At 48.5% G+C, this 27,119-nt stretch overlaps 6 non-coding genes and 3 pseudogenes across 6 annotated transcripts; all 9 read left to right on the top strand.

Annotated features, from left to right (window-relative positions):
- Window positions 1-1,203: 1,203 nt before the first annotated feature.
- Window positions 1,204-1,380, top strand: LOC130349807 (U2 spliceosomal RNA; annotated as a pseudogene).
- A 5,773-nt stretch (window positions 1,381-7,153) lies between these two features.
- On the top strand, window positions 7,154-7,326 carry LOC130349788 (U2 spliceosomal RNA; annotated as a pseudogene).
- A 2,088-nt stretch (window positions 7,327-9,414) lies between these two features.
- LOC130349782 (U2 spliceosomal RNA) lies at window positions 9,415-9,605 on the top strand. The gene has a single exon (XR_008887038.1). It is a non-coding gene; the product is annotated as a U2 spliceosomal RNA (small nuclear RNA).
- A 2,082-nt stretch (window positions 9,606-11,687) lies between these two features.
- Window positions 11,688-11,905, top strand: LOC130349753 (U2 spliceosomal RNA; annotated as a pseudogene).
- A 5,389-nt stretch (window positions 11,906-17,294) lies between these two features.
- LOC130349785 (U2 spliceosomal RNA) lies at window positions 17,295-17,480 on the top strand. Its single transcript, XR_008887041.1, has one exon. It is a non-coding gene; the product is annotated as a U2 spliceosomal RNA (small nuclear RNA).
- Window positions 17,481-19,530: 2,050 nt separating this feature from the next.
- On the top strand, window positions 19,531-19,721 carry LOC130349764 (U2 spliceosomal RNA). Its single transcript, XR_008887022.1, has one exon. It is a non-coding gene; the product is annotated as a U2 spliceosomal RNA (small nuclear RNA).
- A 2,084-nt stretch (window positions 19,722-21,805) lies between these two features.
- Window positions 21,806-21,996, top strand: LOC130349762 (U2 spliceosomal RNA). The gene has a single exon (XR_008887021.1). It is a non-coding gene; the product is annotated as a U2 spliceosomal RNA (small nuclear RNA).
- Window positions 21,997-24,085: 2,089 nt separating this feature from the next.
- On the top strand, window positions 24,086-24,276 carry LOC130349761 (U2 spliceosomal RNA). Its single transcript, XR_008887020.1, has one exon. It is a non-coding gene; the product is annotated as a U2 spliceosomal RNA (small nuclear RNA).
- A 2,094-nt stretch (window positions 24,277-26,370) lies between these two features.
- LOC130349760 (U2 spliceosomal RNA) lies at window positions 26,371-26,561 on the top strand. Its single transcript, XR_008887019.1, has one exon. It is a non-coding gene; the product is annotated as a U2 spliceosomal RNA (small nuclear RNA).
- Window positions 26,562-27,119: the final 558 nt, after the last annotated feature.

The following is a 27,119-nucleotide window of genomic DNA, read 5'->3' as shown; positions in this document are numbered from 1 at the left end:
GCTAAAGTCGCAGAAATGTCACACATATTTGGCCTGCAACTTTCTGTGCGACAAATTCAGACAGGAAAAATCAGTATAAATCCTTAGAAAATTATCCCCCAGTGTCTCCATCTGCTGGCGGTATTGAATAAGCATTGCTGCACTGATGGGGTATGCATTAGACGAAAAAAAAGAAGAAAAAGAAGAATAATACGCCCAGAAAAGAGGCGAAAAGGAGAAAAACGTAAAAAAACGTGAAAAAAAAGTAAGAGGAAGAGAAGGGAAAAAAAGGTGGAAATGGGTTTAAAAGTGATTTCGGCGGAGAAATATATATATATATATATATATATACGCGCACACACACACATATATATAAACGTATTCTCCGTTGAGATATTGCAGCCGCTGCTGTGTCCAGGCCCAGGAGCCTTAGCACTGTGCTGTGATGTCACTCAATACCACTGACATCACTAGGTGTAAACAACATCTCTCCTTTGCTGTGTATGTGACTATGGAGCTGTTTGGTGATGTCGTCTATTATGGCCTTCATAGAAGCAACAGGAGATTGTTGCATCCATCTAGAACCCTCAGAACTACAGTGCTATGATGTCACTCACTTCCACAGGCCTTGCAGAGTGTAAACAACAACAACCCAGCTTTGTTGTGTATGTAACCATAGGGATTTGTGATGTCACCTAGAACCTTCACAGCAGCGACAGCTTTATGAGGAGCATCAGCACTGCTCTGCCTGAGCAGAACCATCACCGCCATAGGTTGTCAAATAACCCGGGTTTAACCCACACAGGTAAGTCCAATGGGGTGCAGGCATGTCCTCTATGCTTACAGCTTCCCGTGGGTGTTGGTTTGATACCGTTTGGGGACAGCCAAGGAGGCATCTGCAGGCAACAAAGGTAGGTGTGTGCTTGTGTGTGTGTTTCCTATGCAGATCCTAAGCCCAGTGTCACATGCAAGTAGGAGGAGTAAGAAGGGTTCCTGGCAAATCCGGGTTATGGATTGCATTTAAAAAGGCCCCGTGGGAGTGCAATGGGCCCCTGTCTTGCTGCTTAGCAATAATGGTATGGGTTTAGGTTCTGCTGTGTGTACTGGTGGTTGACTGCCCCCCAGCCCAGAGTGTGCATGGAAAATTGTCTGGCAGCCTCCCTGACAGCAAGCAGTGATAGTGCCCATGAAGGGCACCTTGTTGGGCCCGCCCCTTTCACGGTTATCGCTTCTCGGCCTTTTGGCTAAGATCAAGTGTAGTATCTGTTCTTACCTGGCAGGGGAGATACCATGATCGCTACGGTCTGAAGAACTCCAAGCATTGTGGTAGAGATTTTGCGTAGTACGATTGCAGTACTTTTCGTTCTTATTAGAACCGCATTTCTCTAGAGCATACCACCTGAAGATCGTCTCCTGCCTGCCTCGGAACATCTGAAGAAGGAGAAGATCTTGAAGACTGCAGCTCCGGAAGAAGCCGACGAAGAACCTGGAAGAAGGGAATCGGCGGTGAATTCCGGAACAGCGGCGAAGAGGAAGGCGGCGCAGAATCTTTTCGAAGAAACTCGCTGCCTCTGGAGAAGGATTTGCATAGCTCCTCCCACCGGGACCGGATCTGCATAGCTCCTCCCACCCGGGAAAGAAGACTTTGCGAAGCCTCTCTCCACAAGCAAGCAAGGAAGCGGAAAAGAGCCTGCTGGAAGAAGCCATGGCCTCAACCAGCAAGTCCACCCAGGAGGCTGCAGGGCAAGGCCTGGAGGTCCAGCCCCAACCACAGCAAGCTTCAACCTCCACCACGGCAAGGCAGAAGGGCGGCAGAATTCCTAACCTGGAAGCTCCAACCCTGGAGCCCTGGATGAGGCAGACTGTTGCCTTGAAGCTCAAGCCCGTGGACGGAAGGGTGCCGGACATGTCCCACGACGTGTTCTGCAAGAAGATGCTGGCGGATCAAGGCTTCCCCACGGCTGACACCCTGGGAATAGCAACCTTCTTTTCGGGAATCTTCTACATCACCTTTGCCACCATTGGGACCTGTAGAAGATACTGGGAGGTGGTGAAAGCGGCGAGTCCCGAATCCCCTTTCTCTCGCTTTGTGGGCAACTGCCTTATTCAAAGAGAGGAGAGGCGGGTGACGGTCTCAATGCGGAACCCACACACCCCAGGCACGGACATCTCGACCTTCCTGAAGCGCTTCTGCACCGTGGTGAGGGAGCCCACCCGCATCCTGAACTCACTCGGATACTGGACCTGCAAGTGGTCTGTGGTCGTCAGACTCAACAAGAACCCTGCTTCTCCAGACGGACTACAGCACCTGCCAACGACATTTTCCTTGGGCAACTCCACAGGACTTATCTTCTACCCGGACATGCCGCAGACCTGCAGGAGATGTGGCAAGATGGGCCACGAGGGCAAGGACTGTACGGAGGATGCCTGCAGGTATTGCCGTGTGACAGGTCACACGACCAAGGACTGCCCCAAGAGCAAGACCTGCAACCTCTGCGGACTGGCAGCCCACAGCTACAAGGACTGCCCCCAGAGGGAGAGAACATGGGCATCTGTGGCAGCGAGAGCACCGAAGCCAGCCCCAGCTCCGGAGCCAACACCACGGATGGCCAAGCCGACCAAGGAGGGTAAGAAGGCGAAAGCCACCACCCCTGCCCCGTGCCGCCCCTCCCCTGCCCCTCCCGCCCCATCCCCTGCCCCTCCCGCCCCATCTCCTGCCCCATCCCGCCCCACCCCCACCCCTGCCCCATCCCGTCCCACCCCTGCCCCATCCCGTCCCACCCCTGCCCCTCCTGCCCCATCCCGTCCCACCCCTGCCCCTCCTGCCCCATCCCGTCCCACCCCTGCCCCCCGTACCCCACCCCGGCCCACCCCTGCCCCCCGTACCCCACCCCGGCCCACCCCTGCCCCGTCCTCCCCTGCCCGGCCCACCCCTGCCCCGTCCTCCCCTGCCCGGCCCACCCCTGCCCCGTCCTCCCCTGCCCGGGCACTCTCTCCTGCCCCCCGCCCCACCCAGCCTCCTTTCTCTCCTGGCCCAGCAGCACCTAACCCCCCTCCAGCTGCTGGTGCCCGCCCTTCGGAGGACTTTCCTGTGCTTCCTCCCCCAGGTACCATACAGAGGAAGAGGAAAGGAAGGGACAACGTATCAGAAGAGTCCCACAAAAGAAAGATAATCGAGACCTGCGAGACCCCTCAAGCTTCAGATGAGGAGGAGGAGATGGAGCAGGTCTGCGAGAGCCTTGAGGCTTCAGAAGGAGAGGAGGTGATGGAGCAGGCCCAAGTGGAGCAGGTCCAAGCAGAGCCAGTCCAAGCTCAATCTATGGAGGAGCTGCTGCAGGACCCAGAGGTTAAGAAAATCCTGGACACTCCGTCCAACACGGTCTACGACGAGTTCTTGGAAGGGCGCTACGAGAAGCCACAGGAGCCGACAGGCGCCAGAGAAGAGGACCCGTCCGACCAGACTGGTAACTAGTATCAGAACTAACCTCTCTTTTTATTCCCATGGCTGATCTCAACATCTTCTGCATTAATGTGAGGAGTATTAGAGCTTGGTTTAGATTTCAGACTGTTCTTACGTTCTTAGATTCCCAGAGGTGTGATGTTTACATGTTGCAGGAATGTGCTTTGTCTGCTTCTAGGTCTTACAACCATCTGGCCAGGCAGTGGCCTCACGGCCCTTCCTACTGGTCTGGTGGGGGCGACAATAGGTCTGCGGGGGTGGCCATCCTGATCAGGGGAGGTAACTTTGCACTTGATTCCGTCCGGGAGCTCGTCTGTGGCAGACTTCTTGTCGCAGACGGTTCCTGGGCGGGTGAGCCCGTGCGGCTCATCAACGTGTACGCCTCCCCTGAGAGGGATGTCCGACTGGAGGTTCTCCAGGCCCTGCGGGCTGAACTCGCCACCACTAGAGCAGTAGTGTTGGGTGGTGACTTCAACTGCCCCATTGAGGTGGACGGGCGCAGTTCTGGCACATCCGCCAACCTGGACGTGACGTCTAAACTGCTGATTGAGATGGTGACGGAGGCATCCTTGCAGGACGTTGTCGGGTCCATCGGGAACGGCTCCGTAAACTATACGTGGAGCCGCCCCGATGGCTCGCTCCGTTCTCGGATAGACTTCATCTTCACTTCGAGAGCAGTCAGAAAGGTGTCGTACTCTATGGTCCCCTGCTTCTTCTCTGACCACAGGGCCATTCGATTCCGGGGGACTCTGGGCCATGGATTCCCACCTGGCCCGGGCTCCTGGAAGTTGAATTGTGCCCTGTTGGAGCAGAGGGAGGTCATGGAGGAACTTAGGGATGCTTACCTTGTATGGCGAAATGACAAATGTCTGTTCAAGTGCATCAGCGATTGGTGGGAATATGTTAAAATCGAATTCCGTTGTTTCTTTCAGGCAAAAGGCAGACAACAGGCGTGTGCAAAGAAGTGGGACTTGAGGAAACTGCAGCGCGAGCTGCGGTCCCTGCAGGACCTGCTCCAGTGTGGCTGGGACGTCAGGGAGGAGCTGGAGGAGACCAAAAAGAGCTTGAAAAGGCACTTTGAGGAGGAATCCAAGCGAATCGTCTTTCGTTCCAAGGTGGAGAACCTGGAGAAGGGTGAGAAATGTAACTCTTTCTTTTTCAGGAAGCTCCATGCCGGCCACACGCCCCTGACTGAGCTACGAGATGAGACCGGACACATGAGGAGCGGCAAGGAGGAAGTGATGGGGGTCGTCCACGACTTCTACAGCAACCTCTACGCCCCCAAGTCATCCGACCCCGAAGCCGCCGAGAGGTTCCTGTCAGGTGTCACTAACGTTGTTGATCCCGCAGGTGCGGCGGCAATGGACGATCCCTTGACGGTGGGGGAGCTGCTCTCTGCCGCTAAATCCTTTAAGCCCGGCAGGACCCCGGGCAGTGACGGTCTCCCGGCCGAGCTCTACGTAGCGCTGGGTGACCTGATCTGTCCGGACCTGTTGGAGGTGTACGAGGAGATGGTGGTGGGGGGCAGAATGCCTCCGTCGTTGAGGGAAGGGATGATCACGATCTTGTATAAGCGGAAGGGGGAGAGATGTGACCTGAAAAACTGGCGTCCCATCTCTCTCCTGAACGTGGACTACAAGATCCTCGCCAAGGTGCTGGCCAACAGGCTGAAACCTGTCATGGGGCAGATCGTCCATCCGGACCAGACCTGCAGCATTCCTGGCCGCAGGATTGCCGACAGCCTTGCCCTTGTGAGAGACACGGTCCATTACATCCAGGACCGCGGGGGCCGCGCCGCCCTGGTCAGCTTAGATCAGGAGAAGGCGTTCGACCGTGTCTCCCACGCATTCATGGACAGGGTTTTGCGCAGGCTGGGTCTGGGGAAGATGTTTTGCTCTTTTGTTAACGTTATGTATTTTGACATTTACAGCACGGTGTTGGTGAACGGCTGGAAGACTGACCCCTTTTCCATTCTTTCAGGGGTTAGACAAGGCTGCCCTCTTTCACCTCTCCTTTTTGTTTGTGTTATAGAGCTCTTCGCTGAGACTATCCGGCAGAATGGAGAGATCAGAGGGATCACCGCACCAGGACCAGATCGCCACGAGGTCAAGTGCTCGCTCTACATGGACGACGTGACCGTCTTCTGCGCTGACCAGCGTTCGGTGACTGCACTCGTCCAGACCTGCGAGGACTTCGGCAGAGCTTCGGGGGCAAAAGTCAACTGCGGGAAGTCGGAGGCCATGCTCTTCGGGGAATGGCACCTGGCTTCTCCCGCCCCCTTCCCCTTTGCCGTTAAGCCGGACTTCATTCAAATTCTTGGAGTCTGGTTCGGGAAGGAAGGAGCGGCCCTTAAGTCTTGGCAAGACCGACTAGGAAGGATAAACTCGAAGATCGGACTGTGGAGCTCCAGAAAGCTCACGATGGAAGGCAAGGCACTTGTCCTGCGGAGTGAAGTTTTGCCTGTGCTCCAATATACCGCACAGGCCTGGCCTCCCCATACCACCGTTTGCAAGGCCATCACCCGGACAGTGTTTGGCTTCGTCTGGGGCAAAATGGACAGAGTCAAGAGGACCGTGATGTACAAGGAACCCCGCAAGGGTGGGAAGGGAATACCCGACATCCCCGCTCTGCTGAGGGCCTCCTTTGCATGTGTCACGGTGCAGCGGACTCTTGTAGAAAAGACTGGCTCAGCGGGCAGGTCCATGTCTCGCTTGCTTCTCATGCCCCTCTGGAGACAGCTGGGCTGGGACAAGTGGGACAGCTCCATCCCTTACAACTGGAACACTCCCTGGTTCTATGGGGATGTTGTCCGGTTTGTGAGGGAGCACCAGCTGGAAGGACTGAAACCAGACCTATGGAAGCCAAAGACAATCCACAAGCTCATCCGAGCTAAGGACTCGACCGAGCTGGTTCCGGGACTCCCCGCAGCCACTGCAGAGACAGTTTGGAACAATGTGGCCTCAAAGCGGCTTACCAATGGACACAAGGACTTGTCGTGGATGGCCGTCATGGGAGGTCTCTCTCTCAGGTCATTCATGCATGCCCGCAACCTGTGCAAGACCCGGTACTGCCCCCGTTGCCCCTACGTGGAGGAAACATCTTTCCACGTGTTTTGGCAGTGCCCCTTTGCACAGGGTCTGTTGGACGCCCTAGAACAGGAACTCAGAGACTCAGTGCCCAGGAGCTGCCTATCGTACCATTCGGTGCTTTACGGCCTGTTCCCTGGGACCCACGACGTGGAGGCCATCCAGGAGGCCTGGCGCCTTATGAACTGTTTTAAGGACGCAGTGTGGCTTGCCAGGAACCGCCTCGTGATCAACAGGGAAAACATGTCCGTCCGGGACTGCCGCAGGTTCATCAAGAACCTGCTTAGAGACTATTCCATCTTGGACAGCTCGGCCGTTGATGAGGAAGAAGAGGAGTGAAGACCCCTCTCCTTCTCCCATGTCTCCCTGAAGATACAGCCCAACAGTTTGGCCCTGTGATCCGCCCCCTCCCTACCCCCACATAGTCGCCCACACCCCTACCCCGATCACAGATTGTATTATTTGGTTTTTGTTTGATCTCTTGTGCCTTTATATTGCAGGATTGAGCTGAATGTTAGAGTAGCATGGTGTGCGATGTATAGCTTAGGGAACCTTTGCTGTGTATTGTACTATCATGCTTTGTGTGACTGTAATTTATTGTACGACTTGTAATGACTGAACGGTAAATAAAGCTCTTTCAATCAAAAATCTGTTCTTATCAGTTTAATATCTGATACGTCCCCTATCTGGGGACCATATATTAAATGGATTTTTGAGAACGGGGGCCGATTTCGAAGCTTGCTTCCGTCGCCCTATGCATTGACCCGATATGGCAGTATCTTCGGGTACAGTGCACCACCCCCTTACAGGGTTAAAAAGAAAGATTCCTACTTTCATTGCTACCTGCTTGCTGGCTAGCCAGCTAGCCAGCCCTGTGGGCCTTGCTGCTGCTGCAGCCAAAAAACAAAAGGTGGTGCTGCTGCTGCTTCTGCTGCTTCTGCTTCTGCTTGTGTCTGGCCGCTGTTGGAGCGTCCAGGCACAGGACTTCTGCTGCTGCTGACTAAATGGCCTCCTTAATTGGATCATTTGAGTAGCCAGCACACCTGTGCAGGTAGGGCATGACATGATAGGCAGCTGCCTTGATAGCGGGTGGGTGCTGAATGTTCCTAATTGACAAAATAAGATTAATGCTTATGAAGAAATATAAAATCTCATCCCTTCCCCAATATCGCGCCACACCCCTACCCCTTAATTCCCTGGTTGAACTTGATGGACATATGTCTTTTTTCGACCGTACTAACTATGTAACTATGTAACATAACATGGGGGGGGGGCTTCTGGCTGTTCACACAGGTGTGTCATTGCTGTACATTGACCATGCATTGCTTCTGTGGTATTGCAAAGGCAAAGACAAATGCTTCCAGCCATCCATTGCACTAATGGATTGGTCATCAGCTGGCTGTCTATGTCCCGCATCAATATAGACCAAAGTACAGAGGGTTAGGCTATGCTATTGTGCACCTACCTGATGCATCAGAAGGTGCGAGGCCCTTGCTAAATTCTGTGCACAGACTTTGAGATCTATACTTTAGACTGTATCTAAACCTGCTCCAACATGGACTGACATTCTGGCCTACTTTCAGCCGATGCGACTTGTCTGTCGCTGAACAGTCGCTTTTTATGTATTCAGCACCTATGTATAATGTTGTAAAAATGCTCTAGAAGCTAAAGTCGCAGAAATGTCACACATATTTGGCCTGCAACTTTCTGTGCGACAAATTCAGACAGGAAAAATCAGTATAAATCCTTAGAAAATTATCCCCCAGTGTCTCCATCTGCTGGCGGTATTGAATAAGCATTGCTGCACTGATGGGGTATGCATTAGACGAAAAAAAAGAAGAAAAAGAAGAATAATACGCCCAGAAAATAGGCGAAAAGGAGAAAAACGTAAAAAAACGTGAAAAAAAAGTAAGAGGAAGAGAAGGGAAAAAAAGGTGGAAATGGGTTTAAAAGTGATTTCGGCGGAGAAATATATATATATATATATATATATATATATATATATATATATATATACGCGCACACACACACATATATATAAACGTATTCTCCGTTGAGATATTGCAGCCGCTGCTGTGTCCAGGCCCAGGAGCCTTAGCACTGTGCTGTGATGTCACTCAATACCACTGACATCACTAGGTGTAAACAACATCTCTCCTTTGCTGTGTATGTGACTATGGAGCTGTTTGGTGATGTCGTCTATTATGGCCTTCATAGAAGCAACAGGAGATTGTTGCATCCATCTAGAACCCTCAGAACTACAGTGCTATGATGTCACTCACTTCCACAGGCCTTGCAGAGTGTAAACAACAACAACCCAGCTTTGTTGTGTATGTAACCATAGGGATTTGTGATGTCACCTAGAACCTTCACAGCAGCGACAGCTTTATGAGGAGCATCAGCACTGCTCTGCCTGAGCAGAACCATCACCGCCATAGGTTGTCAAATAACCCGGGTTTAACCCACACAGGTAAGTCCAATGGGGTGCAGGCATGTCCTCTATGCTTACAGCTTCCCGTGGGTGTTGGTTTGATACCGTTTGGGGACAGCCAAGGAGGCATCTGCAGGCAACAAAAGTAGGTGTGTGCTTGTGTGTGTGTTTCCTATGCAGATCCTAAGCCCAGTGTCACATGCAAGTAGGAGGAGTAAGAAGGGTTCCTGGCAAATCCGGGTTATGGATTGCATTTAAAAAGGCCCCGTGGGAGTGCAATGGGCCCCTGTCTTGCTGATTAGCAATAATGGTATGGGTTTAGGTTCTGCTGTGTGTACTGGTGGTTGACTGCCCCCCAGCCCAGAGTGTGCATGGAAAATTGTCTGGCAGCCTCCCTGACAGCAAGCAGTGATAGTGCCCATGAAGGGCACCTTGTTGGGCCCGCCCCTTTCACGGTTATCGCTTCTCGGCCTTTTGGCTAAGATCAAGTGTAGTATCTGTTCTTATCAGTTTAATATCTGATACGTCCCCTATCTGGGGACCATATATTAAATGGATTTTTGAGAACGGGGGCCGATTTCGAAGCTTGCTTCCGTCGCCCTATGCATTGACCTGATATGGCAGTATCTTCGGGTAAAGTGCACCACCCCCTTACAGGGTTAAAAAGAAAGATTCCTACTTTCATTGCTACCTGCTTGCTGGCTAGCCAGCTAGCCAGCCCTGTGGGCCTTGCTGCTGCTGCAGCCAAAAAACAAAAGATGGTGCTGCTGCTGCTTCTGCTGCTTCTGCTTGTGTCTGGCCGCTGTTGGAGCGTCCAGGCACAGGACTTCTGCTGCTGCTGACTAAATGGCCTCCTTAATTGGATCATTTGAGTAGCCAGCACACCTGTGCAGGTAGGGCATGACATGATAGGCAGCTGCCTTGATAGCGGGTGGGTGCTGAATGTTCCTAATTGACAAAATAAGATTAATGCTTATGAAGAAATATAAAATCTCATCCCTTCCCCAATATCGCGCCACACCCCTACCCCTTAATTCCCTGGTTGAACTTGATGGACATATGTCTTTTTTCGACCGTACTAACTATGTAACTATGTAACATAACATGGGGGGGGGGGGGGGTCTCCTGGCTGTTCACACAGGTGTGTCATTGCTGTACATTGACCATGCATTGCTTCTGTGGTATTGCAAAGGCAAAGACAAATGCTTCCAGCCATCCATTGCACTAATGGATTGGTCATCAGCTGGCTGTCTATGTCCCGCATCAATATAGACCAAAGTACAGAGGGTTAGGCTATGCTATTGTGCACCTACCTGATGCATCAGAAGGTGCGAGGCCCTTGCTAAATTCTGTGCACAGACTTTGAGATCTATACTTTAGACTGTATCTAAACCTGCTCCAACATGGACTGACATTCTGGCCTACTTTCAGCCGATGCGACTTGTCTGTCGCTGAACAGTCGCTTTTTATGTATTCAGCACCTATGTATAATGTTGTAAAAATGCTCTAGAAGCTAAAGTCGCAGAAATGTCACACATATTTGGCCTGCAACTTTCTGTGCGACAAATTCAGACAGGAAAAATCAGTATAAATCCTTAGAAAATTATCCCCCAGTGTCTCCATCTGCTGGCGGCATTGAATAAGCATTGCTGCACTGATGGGGTATGCATTAGACGAAAAAAAAGAAGAAAAAGAAGAATAATACGCCCAGAAAAGAGGCGAAAAGGAGAAAAACGTAAAAAAACGTGAAAAAAAAGTAAGAGGAAGAGAAGGGAAAAAAAGGTGGAAATGGGTTTAAAAGTGATTTCGGCGGAGAAATATATATATATATATATATATATATATATATATATATACGCGCACACACACACATATATATATAAACGTATTCTCCGTTGAGATATTGCAGCCGCTGCTGTGTCCAGGCCCAGGAGCCTTAGCACTGTGCTGTGATGTCACTCAATACCACTGACATCACTAGGTGTAAACAACATCTCTCCTTTGCTGTGTATGTGACTATGGAGCTGTTTGGTGATGTCGTCTATTATGGCCTTCATAGAAGCAACAGGAGATTGTTGCATCCATCTAGAACCCTCAGAACTACAGTGCTATGATGTCACTCACTTCCACAGGCCTTGCAGAGTGTAAACAACAACAACCCAGCTTTGTTGTGTATGTAACCATAGGGATTTGTGATGTCACCTAGAACCTTCACAGCAGCGACAGCTTTATGAGGAGCATCAGCACTGCTCTGCCTGAGCAGAACCATCACCGCCATAGGTTGTCAAATAACCCGGGTTTAACCCACACAGGTAAGTCCAATGGGGTGCAGGCATGTCCTCTATGCTTACAGCTTCCCGTGGGTGTTGGTTTGATACCGTTTGGGGACAGCCAAGGAGGCATCTGCAGGCAACAAAGGTAGGTGTGTGCTTGTGTGTGTGTTTCCTATGCAGATCCTAAGCCCAGTGTCACATGCAAGTAGGAGGAGTAAGAAGGGTTCCTGGCAAATCCGGGTTATGGATTGCATTTAAAAAGGCCCCGTGGGAGTGCAATGGGCCCCTGTCTTGCTGCTTAGCAATAATGGTATGGGTTTAGGTTCTGCTGTGTGTACTGGTGGTTGACTGCCCCCCAGCCCAGAGTGTGCATGGAAAATTGTCTGGCAGCCTCCCTGACAGCAAGCAGTGATAGTGCCCATGAAGGGCACCTTGTTGGGCCCGCCCCTTTCACGGTTATCGCTTCTCGGCCTTTTGGCTAAGATCAAGTGTAGTATCTGCATTTGGTCTGGTCGGAAGGTGTCTGTGGTACCCCGCTTCTCGGCCTTGGGGGATTGTCTCTCCTTACGGAGGGACTTCACCCCCTTGCTGCTATTGGGGAGCGGGCTTAGTCCACGGACAACGGGTTGCGATCCCCCTGTCTCTGGGACCTTGTGTCTCAGAAGGCATTTTCGGTACGTTGAGCGTTACCTGTAGCTTCGGAAGCACCTAGGGTACCCCCGACCTCTGCCTTGGGTAAGGGTTCCGCTTTTATAGCGGGATTCCGAGCCCCTGCTGCTATTGGGGAAGGGGCTTAGTCCCTGGGTGTGGAAGATGCCGTTCTCCTGGGCTTTCCCCTCTGGGGAAATGTCGATGCGAAATACCATCCGCATAGAGGTGTCGGAGAGCCATCGTCAGTTGAAGAACCTCCGCTTCATTGCGGAGGTGATTCTTCTTGACTACTTCCGCCTCAATAGGGAGGACATCCTGTGTCTAAATGACCAGGAAAGCCGTGGCCTGTATACCGTCACCTTCACGGCCACGGCGTGTTGCGATAACATCTATGCAACCTTGTCTGGTGCGGACCAGAGGGACGATCGACTCGACGGTCTTTCGTTCCAGTTCCTCTATGGTGAGGAACATATACCGTTGGTGGTGGCTATGCACAGCCCTCATGTGACCACGGAGGATATAGCCACTTTTCTTCGGCGATACTGCGAAGAGGTGCGATTCGCAAACAAAATCTTGAACTCCGTGCGGTTCTGGAACGGCAAGAGGAAGTTCTGGGTCAAGCTCCGTAAGGATCCCGGTGGTATTGGGGGTCTTTGCCATCCGCCCCCAAATTTTGCCATCGGGAGAGTTCGGGGCTTCCTGTTCTATCCTCAAATGCCTATGTATTGCCGAAATTGCTTGAGGTTTGGCCACACCCAGGAGACCTGCGGCGCGGAGCGTGTGATTCGCTGCAATAGGTGTGGCCAAGAAGGTCACATAGCCTCAAGATGTAGCCATACGATAAGGTGCAACCTCTGCGGAGAGGAAAATCACGATTTTAATTCCTGTCCCCATAAAGCAAAAACTACGATGGGTGGGTCAAGGCTGGGCCCACCCAAAGAGGGGACAGGACAAAAGACGTCCTTTTTTAAGATGCCCAAACCCCAGATGGCAGGTACTGATGGGTCCAGGCCCAAGACCTCTGGTGCTCCATCGGGGGGCCCACCGGTGGTAGTGCTAGGGGGAGGCCATGGGGATTCCACGAAGCCCGGGCGGGTGATCGAGTTTACTGCCCGGGAAATTGAAAGACGTCGATCGACTTCCTACCTGGCTCAAGAGCCCGCCAAAACTTCTGAAGGGGGCTCACCTGTGGCGGGTGGCAGCCGACGGGCCTCGGTGGGGGCAAAAGTGGACCCAAAATTGCAGCATAAGCCAGGTACTGGCTTGGCCCAGGGTCGCCCTGCTCCGGACGAAGAGGCCCCGGTGAAAGCCCGCCGGAAGGGGAGCCAGGTGGCCAGGTCTGAGCCCGGTCCTGTTACTCCGCCTATACAGGACAGGGCCAAGAAGACAAGTGGCGCCAAACCAGGGTTTGCTGCCCCGCCAGCAGTGGACCCGGTGGGTAAAACTGGCCATCGTCGATCGATGGGGAAGTTGGAGCAACAGTCCTCAGCAACGCTTGCTGGGGAACAAGCGATGAAAACTTCCCAAGGTAGCGGCAAAGGTTCCGGAAAAGAGGCCTCACAGGCCCCTGTGCAGCAGTTCCAGTCGTCAAATGATGAAAGAAGACGCAGATCCATCAGCCGGGGGCCAGAGATTACATCGAGTGAGAGCAACACAGAGGATATGGACAGCAGTGTGACATTTAAAAGACAAAGAGAAGAAGAAGAGGAAGACATTCAAAGGAAAGCGGCGTGCCGTAGTTCGGACGAGAGCGAGCTCAGGGTCGGGGCATCATCGATCTCAAGCTCCGACCCTCAGAACATCAAGGAGCTGATGACCCCGCAGGCGGGGGATGACGGTACGCAGCTTATTATTGACTTTGATTCTCCAAGCACGGACTCTCCATAAACTATGCCTATCCCTGTAAAAATTGCCTCACTCAATGTGAGGTCCTTAAAGAGCCCTGATCGCAGGGCTGCTTTATTTTCTTATCTAGAGACATGTGACTTTGACCTTTGCCTGCTACAAGAATGTGGAATCCCTAGTAAAATGGACTATAAAGACTTAAAAGAAGACTGGAAGCTGGGCCCATCCATATGGTCCGGTGCAAATGACTGTCGTTCTGTGGGTGTTGGGCTGCTCTGCCGAGGCCAGTCCTTTTCTATTCATACAGTAACTGAGATTGTGCCTGGCAGAGCTCTTTTAATTCATCTATATTTTAATGGACTTTTAATTCGTGTTTTAAATGTGTATGCCCCTCCTGATAAACAGGAGCGGGCAGAACTATTTGAAATTTTACCACTGTTTTGTGTTGGGTCTTCCCCCCTGCTGGTGGGAGGTGATTTTAACTGCATACGTGATGGGGAACACCGGCAGGGTGGGGATATTAATCGTAAAGACCGCACTTCTTACCTGCTTAAAAATTTTATTGATGATTTTAATTTGAAAGATTGCTGGAAGGATCTCTTGCCGGAGGACCCAGGCGCCACATGGTCCAATGGAAGAGTGAGCTCCAGAATCGATTTTATTTTTTCCTCTAGAGCTTTTAAACCCCTGAAATGCACGCTCGAGCAGAATATCTTCTCTGATCATAAGCTCCTCTTGGTGGGCCTGGAGCTAGAGGGGGAGCAAAAAGCAAAAAGGGGCCTCTGGAGATTAAACACCACACTCCTAGAGGACCCTGAGATAAAAGAGGAGTTTGTGCGGACCTACCAATGCTGGCAATCACAAAGAAAACCCCACGAGCCTATGCTGCACTGGTGGGAGGGCACCAAATCTAAAATCAGATTTTTTTTTATCAAAGCAGGTAAGAAGAAGGCAAAAATGGAAAAACAGTGGTTTTATGTTCTTAACATGCGTTTAAATGTACTTTTTAAATTGAAAGAAGCTGGTATGGATGTAGAAAATGATATTTTAAACCTTAAAACTGAAATAAAACATGCCATAGAAAAGAAAGGGAAACAAATCATTTTTAACTCACATGTGCAGCACCTGGAGGAGGGCGAGAAATGTTCCCGTTTCTTTTTTAAAAAAGTGATGAATAGGAGGGATATCATCCAAAACCTTGAGGGTGAATCCACTCCAAAAGGCATGTTAGATGCAGTTTTTAACTTCTACCAGCTTCTTTTTAATAAGAAAGATCTTAATCCATCCTTTTTAGAACATGTTCTTAATTCCCTTGATTTTAAGCTAGATGTTTTAGACCAGGAGGTTTTATCCCGTGATCTTAACTTAGATGAACTTTTATTTGTTTTTAAAAGTTTTTCTAGTGGGAAGGCCCCTGGGGAAGATGGTTTACCCATCGAATTTTATTTAGCTTTTTGGGATATTTTAAAGGATGATATGGTTTTATTGTATAAAGAAACTTTTATTGTTAATGAACTTCCCCCTTCCTGGAGGAGGGGGATTGTATCATTACTTTTTAAAAAGGGTGAAAAGGATATGCTAAAAAATTGGCGCCCCATCACACTTTTAAATGTTGATTATAAAGTTTTAGCCAAGTTATTAGCTGTCCGTTTTAAACCTTTTATTCATAAATTAATTCACCCAAATCAGGTTTGTGGGGTACCTGGAAGGTCTATAGCTGAATCCCTAAATATTTTAAGAGATGTTTTATGGTATTTTAAGGATAGAAATCAAACTGTAGCAATTTTATCCTTAGACTTTGAAAAAGCCTTTGATAGGGTCTCCCATGAATACCTGTTTTTAGTTCTTAAAAAGATGGCAGTGCCTGAAACGATTTTAAGCCGAATCATGCTTTTATACCGATCCTGTTTTAGTCAAGTCTCTGTTAATGGCTTTTTAACCAGCGGTGTTCCTCTTTTATCAGGTGTCAAACAGGGCTGCCCCCTGTCCCCACTCCTTTTTATTTGCGCAATCGAACCACTGATGGCCCTCCTCAGAAAAGACCGGGTAGTAAGAGGCGTACCGATACCTGGTGGAGGAGGGACCCATCTAAAGGTGTTGGGGTACATGGATGATGTCACCATACTGTGCCCGGACTCTCCATCCATGAGGGGGGCATTGAGGAACACCAGCTATTTCTGCGAGGTCTCTGGTTTTAAGCTAAACACAGATAAATGTGACTGTTTTTATATTGGCTCCTGGGATTCATCCATCACCCCAGGAGTCACAATGCAACAGGATCAAATTAAAGTTTTAGGTATTGTTTTTAACCAGGTCAATGATGGGAGCCCTAACTGGGATTCAGCTATAGCTAAGATGGAGAAGAAGATTTTAATGTGGAATCTTAGAAACCTTACCATGGAGGGGAAGATTTTAATAATAAAGATGGTTTTACTCCCTATTATGCTATACATTGCCATGGTATTTCCTCCATCTATTTTATACATTAAAAAAGTAACTAGAATTGTTTTTACTTTTTTATGGGGTTCAAAAATGGAGAAATTAAAGCGTGATTTTATGTACAAAAGTAAAGATAATGGCGGGAAAGATGTTCCTAACCTTTTTACTTTCTTTTACATAAAGTATTTCTGTTTCTGTTTTAAAATTATTAAATCCGATGGCATTTTTAGCTGCTTTTTAAGGTACGCTGCGGGCATGGTTTTTAAAAGATGGTTGCGCATCCCTCTGAACGCTCCGGTGCTTCTGTGTCCCCCAAAACATTATGTGGTGTTGGAAAAGACAGTCAGGCTCCTAGGTCTCCAAGATTTGGAGCCTGACATACTGGGGGACCAGAGAAAGGTATCAAATATCCTCAGGCGGAGTGAGGTTACCCTGGCAGTGTCCAATTTCACACAGGCAAGATCCAAAAAGGTATGGCGGAACGTGTACGGGAAGTTTCTGGCGAATGTACACAGGGATCTTGCCTGGGCAATCGTCCACCAGTGCCTCCCTACTCGTGAGTTTCAGCACAGGCGAGGACTGGTGGCGAGAGCCAAGTGCCCGAGAGATGGCTGCGGAGTGGACGAAACGGTGCTGCACATATTTTGGAACTGCCCTTTTGCACGGGAGCTTTGGAGGAAGGTAGGCCCACTTTTGAAGTGGGCCTGCGGCCTAAAAGATTTTAATCACGAATGTGTCTTTTACGGTCTTTTTAACTGCCCCAATTTTAAACAGCAGATGATCTGCTGGATGATTATTAATTGTTTTAAAAATGCCATCTGGAAAGTTAGGAACATCTTACTTTTTAAACATGATTTTATTGATGTTAAAAACTGTATAAAGCTGGCCCTGAGTGAGATGTACATCTATTACCTAAGAGACAAGAAACAGTTGGGGGCCAGCGAGGCAGCATCCATGTGGTGTCTGCCTCTATGGAACGAAATAACAGTATAATCAGTTTTTATGACATTTGTATAATGTTTTATCCTGCCATTTTTATTTTTTCTCCTTTTATTACTGGTTTTATTATTTGTATTTTAAAACTTTTGTGAACCTTTTATTATTTTGCATTTTAAATTTTGTATGGTTTCTTATTTATTCAATAAAATTTTGTTGAAACCTTATCTGTTCTTATCAGTTTAATATCTGATACGTCCCCTATCTGGGGACCATATATTAAATGGATTTTTGAGAACGGGGGCCGATTTCGAAGCTTGCTTCCGTCGCCCTATGCATTGACCCGATATGGCAGTATCTTCGGGTACAGTGCACCACCCCCTTACAGGGTTAAAAAGAAAGATTCCTACTTTCATTGCTACCTGCTTGCTGGCTAGCCAGCTAGCCAGCCCTGTGGGCCTTGCTGCTGCTGCTTCTGCTGCTTCTGCTTCTGCTTGTGTCTGGCCGCTGTTGGAGCGTCCAGGCACAGGACTTCTGCTGCTGCTGACTAAATGGCCTCCTTAATTGGATCATTTGAGTAGCCAGCACACCTGTGCAGGTAGGGCATGACATGATAGGCAGCTGCCTTGATAGCGGGTGGGTGCTGAATGTTCCTAATTGACAAAATAAGATTAATGCTTATGAAGAAATATAAAATCTCATCCCTTCCCCAATATCGCGCCACACCCCTACCCCTTAATTCCCTGGTTGAACTTGATGGACATATGTCTTTTTTCGACCGTACTAACTATGTAACTATGTAACATAACATGGGGGGGGGGGGGTCTCCTGGCTGTTCACACAGGTGTGTCATTGCTGTACATTGACCATGCATTGCTTCTGTGGTATTGCAAAGGCAAAGACAAATGCTTCCAGCCATCCATTGCACTAATGGATTGGTCATCAGCTGGCTGTCTATGTCCCGCATCAATATAGACCAAAGTACAGAGGGTTAGGCTATGCTATTGTGCACCTACCTGATGCATCAGAAGGTGCGAGGCCCTTGCTAAATTCTGTGCACAGACTTTGAGATCTATACTTTAGACTGTATCTAAACCTGCTCCAACATGGACTGACATTCTGGCCTACTTTCAGCCGATGCGACTTGTCTGTCGCTGAACAGTCGCTTTTTATGTATTCAGCACCTATGTATAATGTTGTAAAAATGCTCTAGAAGCTAAAGTCGCAGAAATGTCACACATATTTGGCCTGCAACTTTCTGTGCGACAAATTCAGACATGAAAAATCAGTATAAATCCTTAGAAAATTATCCCCCAGTGTCTCCATCTGCTGGCGGTATTGAATAAGCATTGCTGCACTGATGGGGTATGCATTAGACGAAAAAAAAGAAGAAAAAGAAGAATAATACGCCCAGAAAAGAGGCGAAAAGGAGAAAAACGTAAAAAAACGTGAAAAAAAAGTAAGAGGAAGAGAAGGGAAAAAAAGGTGGAAATGGGTTTAAAAGTGATTTCGGCGGAGAAATATATATATATATATATATATATATATATATATATACGCGCACACACACACATATATATAAACGTATTCTCCGTTGAGATATTGCAGCCGCTGCTGTGTCCAGGCCCAGGAGCCTTAGCACTGTGCTGTGATGTCACTCAATACCACTGACATCACTAGGTGTAAACAACATCTCTCCTTTGCTGTGTATGTGACTATGGAGCTGTTTGGTGATGTCGTCTATTATGGCCTTCATAGAAGCAACAGGAGATTGTTGCATCCATCTAGAACCCTCAGAACTACAGTGCTATGATGTCACTCACTTCCACAGGCCTTGCAGAGTGTAAACAACAACAACCCAGCTTTGTTGTGTATGTAACCATAGGGATTTGTGATGTCACCTAGAACCTTCACAGCAGCGACAGCTTTATGAGGAGCATCAGCACTGCTCTGCCTGAGCAGAACCATCACCGCCATAGGTTGTCAAATAACCCGGGTTTAACCCACACAGGTAAGTCCAATGGGGTGCAGGCATGTCCTCTATGCTTACAGCTTCCCGTGGGTGTTGGTTTGATACCGTTTGGGGACAGCCAAGGAGGCATCTGCAGGCAACAAAGGTAGGTGTGTGCTTGTGTGTGTGTTTCCTATGCAGATCCTAAGCCCAGTGTCACATGCAAGTAGGAGGAGTAAGAAGGGTTCCTGGCAAATCCGGGTTATGGATTGCATTTAAAAAGGCCCCGTGGGAGTGCAATGGGCCCCTGTCTTGCTGCTTAGCAATAATGGTATGGGTTTAGGTTCTGCTGTGTGTACTGGTGGTTGACTGCCCCCCAGCCCAGAGTGTGCATGGAAAATTGTCTGGCAGCCTCCCTGACAGCAAGCAGTGATAGTGCCCATGAAGGGCACCTTGTTGGGCCCGCCCCTTTCACGGTTATCGCTTCTCGGCCTTTTGGCTAAGATCAAGTGTAGTATCTGTTCTTATCAGTTTAATATCTGATACGTCCCCTATCTGGGGACCATATATTAAATGGATTTTTGAGAACGGGGGCCGATTTCGAAGCTTGCTTCCGTCGCCCTATGCATTGACCCGATATGGCAGTATCTTCGGGTACAGTGCACCACCCCCTTACAGGGTTAAAAAGAAAGATTCCTACTTTCATTGCTACCTGCTTGCTGGCTAGCCAGCTAGCCAGCCCTGTGGGCCTTGCTGCTGCTGCAGCCAAAAAACAAAAGGTGGTGCTGCTGCTGCTTCTGCTGCTTCTGCTTCTGCTTGTGTCTGGCCGCTGTTGGAGCGTCCAGGCACAGGACTTCTGCTGCTGCTGACTAAATGGCCTCCTTAATTGGATCATTTGAGTAGCCAGCACACCTGTGCAGGTAGGGCATGACATGATAGGCAGCTGCCTTGATAGCGGGTGGGTGCTGAATGTTCCTAATTGACAAAATAAGATTAATGCTTATGAAGAAATATAAAATCTCATCCCTTCCCCAATATCGCGCCACACCCCTACCCCTTAATTCCCTGGTTGAACTTGATGGACATATGTCTTTTTTCGACCGTACTAACTATGTAACTATGTAACATAACATGGGGGGGGGGGGGGGGGGTCTCCTGGCTGTTCACACAGGTGTGTCATTGCTGTACATTGACCATGCATTGCTTCTGTGGTATTGCAAAGGCAAAGACAAATGCTTCCAGCCATCCATTGCACTAATGGATTGGTCATCAGCTGGCTGTCTATGTCCCGCATCAATATAGACCAAAGTACAGAGGGTTAGGCTATGCTATTGTGCACCTACCTGATGCATCAGAAGGTGCGAGGCCCTTGCTAAATTCTGTGCACAGACTTTGAGATCTATACTTTAGACTGTATCTAAACCTGCTCCAACATGGACTGACATTCTGGCCTACTTTCAGCCGATGCGACTTGTCTGTCGCTGAACAGTCGCTTTTTATGTATTCAGCACCTATGTATAATGTTGTAAAAATGCTCTAGAAGCTAAAGTCGCAGAAATGTCACACATATTTGGCCTGCAACTTTCTGTGCGACAAATTCAGACAGGAAAAATCAGTATAAATCCTTAGAAAATTATCCCCCAGTGTCTCCATCTGCTGGCGGTATTGAATAAGCATTGCTGCACTGATGGGGTATGCATTAGACGAAAAAAAAGAAGAATAATACGCCCAGAAAAGAGGCGAAAAGGAGAAAAACGTAAAAAAACGTGAAAAAAAAGTAAGAGGAAGAGAAGGGAAAAAAAGGTGGAAATGGGTTTAAAAGTGATTTCGGCGGAGAAATATATATATATATATATATATATATATATATATATATATATATACGCGCACACACACATATATATAAACGTATTCTCCGTTGAGATATTGCAGCCGCTGCTGTGTCCAGGCCCAGGAGCCTTAGCACTGTGCTGTGATGTCACTCAATACCACTGACATCACTAGGTGTAAACAACATCTCTCCTTTGCTGTGTATGTGACTATGGAGCTGTTTGGTGATGTCGTCTATTATGGCCTTCATAGAAGCAACAGGAGATTGTTGCATCCATCTAGAACCCTCAGAACTACAGTGCTATGATGTCACTCACTTCCACAGGCCTTGCAGAGTGTAAACAACAACAACCCAGCTTTGTTGTGTATGTAACCATAGGGATTTGTGATGTCACCTAGAACCTTCACAGCAGCGACAGCTTTATGAGGAGCATCAGCACTGCTCTGCCTGAGCAGAACCATCACCGCCATAGGTTGTCAAATAACCCGGGTTTAACCCACACAGGTAAGTCCAATGGGGTGCAGGCATGTCCTCTATGCTTACAGCTTCCCGTGGGTGTTGGTTTGATACCGTTTGGGGACAGCCAAGGAGGCATCTGCAGGCAACAAAGGTAGGTGTGTGCTTGTGTGTGTGTTTCCTATGCAGATCCTAAGCCCAGTGTCACATGCAAGTAGGAGGAGTAAGAAGGGTTCCTGGCAAATCCGGGTTATGGATTGCATTTAAAAAGGCCCCGTGGGAGTGCAATGGGCCCCTGTCTTGCTGCTTAGCAATAATGGTATGGGTTTAGGTTCTGCTGTGTGTACTGGTGGTTGACTGCCCCCCAGCCCAGAGTGTGCATGGAAAATTGTCTGGCAGCCTCCCTGACAGCAAGCAGTGATAGTGCCCATGAAGGGCACCTTGTTGGGCCCGCCCCTTTCACGGTTATCGCTTCTCGGCCTTTTGGCTAAGATCAAGTGTAGTATCTGTTCTTATCAGTTTAATATCTGATACGTCCCCTATCTGGGGACCATATATTAAATGGATTTTTGAGAACGGGGGCCGATTTCGAAGCTTGCTTCCGTCGCCCTATGCATTGACCCGATATGGCAGTATCTTCGGGTACAGTGCACCACCCCCTTACAGGGTTAAAAAGAAAGATTCCTACTTTCATTGCTACCTGCTTGCTGGCTAGCCAGCTAGCCAGCCCTGTGGGCCTTGCTGCTGCTGCAGCCAAAAAACAAAAGGTGGTGCTGCTGCTGCTTCTGCTGCTTCTGCTTCTGCTTGTGTCTGGCCGCTGTTGGAGCGTCCAGGCACAGGACTTCTGCTGCTGCTGACTAAATGGCCTCCTTAATTGGATCATTTGAATAGCCAGCACACCTGTGCAGGTAGGGCATGACATGATAGGCAGCTGCCTTGATAGCGGGTGGGTGCTGAATGTTCCTAATTGACAAAATAAGATTAATGCTTATGAAGAAATATAAAATCTCATCCCTTCCCCAATATCGCGCCACACCCCTACCCCTTAATTCCCTGGTTGAACTTGATGGACATATGTCTTTTTTCGACCGTACTAACTATGTAACTATGTAACATAACATGGGGGGGGGGGGGGGGTCTCCTGGCTGTTCACACAGGTGTGTCATTGCTGTACATTGACCATGCATTGCTTCTGTGGCATTGCAAAGGCAAAGACAAATGCTTCCAGCCATCCATTGCACTAATGGATTGGTCATCAGCTGGCTGTCTATGTCCCGCATCAATATAGACCAAAGTACAGAGGGTTAGGCTATGCTATTGTGCACCTACCTGATGCATCAGAAGGTGCGAGGCCCTTGCTAAATTCTGTGCACAGACTTTGAGATCTATACTTTAGACTGTATCTAAACCTGCTCCAACATGGACTGACATTCTGGCCTACTTTCAGCCGATGCGACTTGTCTGTCGCTGAACAGTCGCTTTTTATGTATTCAGCACCTATGTATAATGTTGTAAAAATGCTCTAGAAGCTAAAGTCGCAGAAATGTCACACATATTTGGCCTGCAACTTTCTGTGCGACAAATTCAGACAGGAAAAATCAGTATAAATCCTTAGAAAATTATCCCCCAGTGTCTCCATCTGCTGGCGGTATTGAATAAGCATTGCTGCACTGATGGGGTATGCATTAGACGAAAAAAAAGAAGAAAAAGAAGAATAATACGCCCAGAAAAGAGGCGAAAAGGAGAAAAACGTAAAAAAACGTGAAAAAAAAGTAAGAGGAAGAGAAGGGAAAAAAAGGTGGAAATGGGTTTAAAAGTGATTTCGGCGGAGAAATATATATATATATATATATATATATATATATATATATATACGCGCACACACACACATATATATAAACGTATTCTCCGTTGAGATATTGCAGCCGCTGCTGTGTCCAGGCCCAGGAGCCTTAGCACTGTGCTGTGATGTCACTCAATACCACTGACATCACTAGGTGTAAACAACATCTCTCCTTTGCTGTGTATGTGACTATGGAGCTGTTTGGTGATGTCGTCTATTATGGCCTTCATAGAAGCAACAGGAGATTTTTGCATCCATCTAGAACCCTCAGAACTACAGTGCTATGATGTCACTCACTTCCACAGGCCTTGCAGAGTGTAAACAACAACAACCCAGCTTTGTTGTGTATGTAACCATAGGGATTTGTGATGTCACCTAGAACCTTCACAGCAGCGACAGCTTTATGAGGAGCATCAGCACTGCTCTGCCTGAGCAGAACCATCACCGCCATAGGTTGTCAAATAACCCGGGTTTAACCCACACAGGTAAGTCCAATGGGGTGCAGGCATGTCCTCTATGCTTACAGCTTCCCGTGGGTGTTGGTTTGATACCGTTTGGGGACAGCCAAGGAGGCATCTGCAGGCAACAAAGGTAGGTGTGTGCTTGTGTGTGTGTTTCCTATGCAGATCCTAAGCCCAGTGTCACATGCAAGTAGGAGGAGTAAGAAGGGTTCCTGGCAAATCCGGGTTATGGATTGCATTTAAAAAGGCCCCGTGGGAGTGCAATGGGCCCCTGTCTTGCTGCTTAGCAATAATGGTATGGGTTTAGGTTCTGCTGTGTGTACTGGTGGTTGACTGCCCCCCAGCCCAGAGTGTGCATGGAAAATTGTCTGGCAGCCTCCCTGACAGCAAGCAGTGATAGTGCCCATGAAGGGCACCTTGTTGGGCCCGCCCCTTTCACGGTTATCGCTTCTCGGCCTTTTGGCTAAGATCAAGTGTAGTATCTGTTCTTATCAGTTTAATATCTGATACGTCCCCTATCTGGGGACCATATATTAAATGGATTTTTGAGAACGGGGGCCGATTTCGAAGCTTGCTTCCGTCGCCCTATGCATTGACCCGATATGGCAGTATCTTCGGGTACAGTGCACCACCCCCTTACAGGGTTAAAAAGAAAGATTCCTACTTTCATTGCTACCTGCTTGCTGGCTAGCCAGCTAGCCAGCCCTGTGGGCCTTGCTGCTGCTGCAGCCAAAAAACAAAAGGTGGTGCTGCTGCTGCTTCTGCTGCTTCTGCTTCTGCTTGTGTCTGGCCGCTGTTGGAGCGTCCAGGCACAGGACTTCTGCTGCTGCTGACTAAATGGCCTCCTTAATTGGATCATTTGAGTAGCCAGCACACCTGTGCAGGTAGGGCATGACATGATAGGCAGCTGCCTTGATAGCGGGTGGGTGCTGAATGTTCCTAATTGACAAAATAAGATTAATGCTTATGAAGAAATATAAAATCTCATCCCTTCCCCAATATCGCGCCACACCCCTACCCCTTAATTCCCTGGTTGAACTTGATGGACATATGTCTTTTTTCGACCGTACTAACTATGTAACTATGTAACATAACATGGGGGGGGGGGGGGGTCTCCTGGCTGTTCACACAGGTGTGTCATTGCTGTACATTGACCATGCATTGCTTCTGTGGTATTGCAAAGGCAAAGACAAATGCTTCCAGCCATCCATTGCACTAATGGATTGGTCATCAGCTGGCTGTCTATGTCCCGCATCAATATAGACCAAAGTACAGAGGGTTAGGCTATGCTATTGTGCACCTACCTGATGCATCAGAAGGTGCGAGGCCCTTGCTAAATTCTGTGCACAGACTTTGAGATCTATACTTTAGACTGTATCTAAACCTGCTCCAACATGGACTGACATTCTGGCCTACTTTCAGCCGATGCGACTTGTCTGTCGCTGAACAGTCGCTTTTTATGTATTCAGCACCTATGTATAATGTTGTAAAAATGCTCTAGAAGCTAAAGTCGCAGAAATGTCACACATATTTGGCCTGCAACTTTCTGTGCGACAAATTCAGACAGGAAAAATCAGTATAAATCCTTAGAAAATTATCCCCCAGTGTCTCCATCTGCTGGCGGTATTGAATAAGCATTGCTGCACTGATGGGGTATGCATTAGACGAAAAAAAAGAAGAAAAAGAAGAATAATACGCCCAGAAAAGAGGCGAAAAGGAGAAAAACGTAAAAAAACGTGAAAAAAAAGTAAGAGGAAGAGAAGGGAAAAAAAGGTGGAAATGGGTTTAAAAGTGATTTCGGCGGAGAAATATATATATATATATATATATATATATATATATATATATATATATACGCGCACACACACACATATATATAAACGTATTCTCCGTTGAGATATTGCAGCCGCTGCTGTGTCCAGGCCCAGGAGCCTTAGCACTGTGCTGTGATGTCACTCAATACCACTGACATCACTAGGTGTAAACAACATCTCTCCTTTGCTGTGTATGTGACTATGGAGCTGTTTGGTGATGTCGTCTATTATGGCCTTCATAGAAGCAACAGGAGATTGTTGCATCCATCTAGAACCCTCAGAACTACAGTGCTATGATGTCACTCACTTCCACAGGCCTTGCAGAGTGTAAACAACAACAACCCAGCTTTGTTGTGTATGTAACCATAGGGATTTGTGATGTCACCTAGAACCTTCACAGCAGCGACAGCTTTATGAGGAGCATCAGCACTGCTCTGCCTGAGCAGAACCATCACCGCCATAGGTTGTCAAATAACCCGGGTTTAACCCACACAGGTAAGTCCAATGGGGTGCAGGCATGTCCTCTATGCTTACAGCTTCCCGTGGGTGTTGGTTTGATACCGTTTGGGGACAGCCAAGGAGGCATCTGCAGGCAACAAAGGTAGGTGTGTGCTTGTGTGTGTGTTTCCTATGCAGATCCTAAGCCCAGTGTCACATGCAAGTAGGAGGAGTAAGAAGGGTTCCTGGCAAATCCGGGTTATGGATTGCATTTAAAAAGGCCCCGTGGGAGTGCAATGGGCCCCTGTCTTGCTGCTTAGCAATAATGGTATGGGTTTAGGTTCTGCTGTGTGTACTGGTGGTTGACTGCCCCCCAGCCCAGAGTGTGCATGGAAAATTGTCTGGCAGCCTCCCTGACAGCAAGCAGTGATAGTGCCCATGAAGGGCACCTTGTTGGGCCCGCCCCTTTCACGGTTATCGCTTCTCGGCCTTTTGGCTAAGATCAAGTGTAGTATCTGTTCTTATCAGTTTAATATCTGATACGTCCCCTATCTGGGGACCATATATTAAATGGATTTTTGAGAACGGGGGCCGATTTCGAAGCTTGCTTCCGTCGCCCTATGCATTGACCCGATATGGCAGTATCTTCGGGTACAGTGCACCACCCCCTTACAGGGTTAAAAAGAAAGATTCCTACTTTCATTGCTACCTGCTTGCTGGCTAGCCAGCTAGCCAGCCCTGTGGGCCTTGCTGCTGCTGCAGCAGCCAAAAAACAAAAGGTGGTGCTGCTGCTGCTTCTGCTGCTTCTGCTTCTGCTTGTGTCTGGCCGCTGTTGGAGCGTCCAGGCACAGGACTTCTGCTGCTGCTGACTAAATGGCCTCCTTAATTGGATCATTTGAGTAGCCAGCACACCTGTGCAGGTAGGGCATGACATGATAGGCAGCTGCCTTGATAGCGGGTGGGTGCTGAATGTTCCTAATTGACAAAATAAGATTAATGCTTATGAAGAAATATAAAATCTCATCCCTTCCCCAATATCGCGCCACACCCCTACCCCTTAATTCCCTGGTTGAACTTGATGGACATATGTCTTTTTTCGACCGTACTAACTATGTAACTATGTAACATAACATGGGGGGGGGGGGGGGTCTCCTGGCTGTTCACACAGGTGTGTCATTGCTGTACATTGACCATGCATTGCTTCTGTGGTATTGCAAAGGCAAAG

This window comes from Hyla sarda, unplaced genomic scaffold (assembly GCF_029499605.1).
Source record: "Hyla sarda isolate aHylSar1 unplaced genomic scaffold, aHylSar1.hap1 scaffold_923, whole genome shotgun sequence".
NCBI classification, from domain to species: domain Eukaryota; kingdom Metazoa; phylum Chordata; class Amphibia; order Anura; family Hylidae; genus Hyla; species Hyla sarda.
The sequence above is the reverse complement of the archived record's forward strand: the minus strand, read 5'-3'. Positions and strand labels throughout refer to the sequence as shown.